Consider the following 1,286-nt stretch of genomic DNA (forward strand, 5'->3'; position numbering starts at 1 on the left):
TTGTTGTCTTGTGTCTATGGAAAAGCTTTTCTTTCATGACCTCAGATTCTTAGGATTGGAATCAGAGTATCTAGAATGTCTTCTTTTCTTCTGTGCCAAACCTTTATTCTGGGTGGCTTCAGTATAATTTAGCATAAAAACGAACATCTTCATCAGTAATTTTATTGAAAAATCAATAAAGAATATTATTTAAATTATTTAAAACTGATAAAGAACATGGGCGGATCCGTGGCGCAATGGTAGCGCGTCTGACTCCAGATTAGAAGGTTGCGTGTTCGATTCACGTCGGGTTCAATTCCCTAGTCCGTCTTTTTTTCGAATTTTCTCTGGTGGGCCTTATTATGTCTTTTATGGATAAAAAGTGGCGCTTTGACCCAATTGGGCTCTTGTTAAGGGTTGGGCTAAGGCAATCTATTTTGGACTCTTTCTTCCTACACCTCCATACCTTCTTGTGCCACCCCATACTAAATATGAAAATACCATTTTATCCTTTTTTTTCACTCCCTTGGATTTGAAATAATAAGCCTATGGATTATGTAATCCGAATTTAGAAAAGACTTCCGGATTACATAATCCAGAAGCTAATCTTATGTATAGAAAAGAATAATCCGGAAGTTAATCACAAAAGACTTCCAGATTATATAATTCGGAATCTAATTCTGAATCTATAAAAGAACTTCTGGATTATGTAATCCGAAATATTGAAAAGGGTATTTTTGGAATAAGAAAAATTTATGGGAGTGGTACAAGAAGGTATGGAGATGCAGGAAGAAGCAACCTCTTTTTTGGGGGGATTGACCGAAATAAAAAAGGACATATTTTTGGGGGTCAGTTTGGTTCTCTCCTTTATTGTGTGTTAGGAGTGGGATAACATCTAGAACCTTTGGATTATACGTTTGGTTCTCCTGATTTGTTCCATTTTATAAAAAACAAACTTAAATAAAAAAATGTACTTATAATGCATGATAGGAGATGGTTGCAGTGGAAAAGGAGCATATTGATAACTTGATAGGAGATGGTTGCAGTGGAAAGGAGCATATTGATAACTTGATAGGAGTATTGTTAATATATATTTTTTAAAATTCAATTATTAAGATGAGGATGTTTTGTGGTACATAATTTTTCATTCTATCTATTTTTCTACTTATTTATTTTATGTCTATTATTCTTGTCGGTTGACTTCAGTTGACATGGATGGAAGCTCCACTTCTGTTCTGTCTTATTTGGTTACACTGGAATGTGGTTCCGTTGGGACAAAGGGAGCTCTACCTGTTGATCATATTCTG

At 34.8% G+C, this 1,286-nt stretch overlaps 1 non-coding gene across 1 annotated transcript; it reads left to right on the forward strand.

The window, feature by feature from the left end:
• Nucleotides 1-222: 222 nt before the first annotated feature.
• TRNAW-CCA (transfer RNA tryptophan (anticodon CCA)) lies at nt 223-294 on the forward strand. The gene has a single exon. It is a non-coding gene; the product is annotated as a tRNA-Trp (tRNA).
• The last annotated feature ends 992 nt before the right edge of the window (nt 295-1,286 follow it).

Source organism: Phaseolus vulgaris, chromosome 8 (genome assembly GCF_051622355.1).
Source record: "Phaseolus vulgaris cultivar YP4 chromosome 8, ASM5162235v1, whole genome shotgun sequence".
NCBI lineage: Eukaryota > Viridiplantae > Streptophyta > Magnoliopsida > Fabales > Fabaceae > Phaseolus > Phaseolus vulgaris.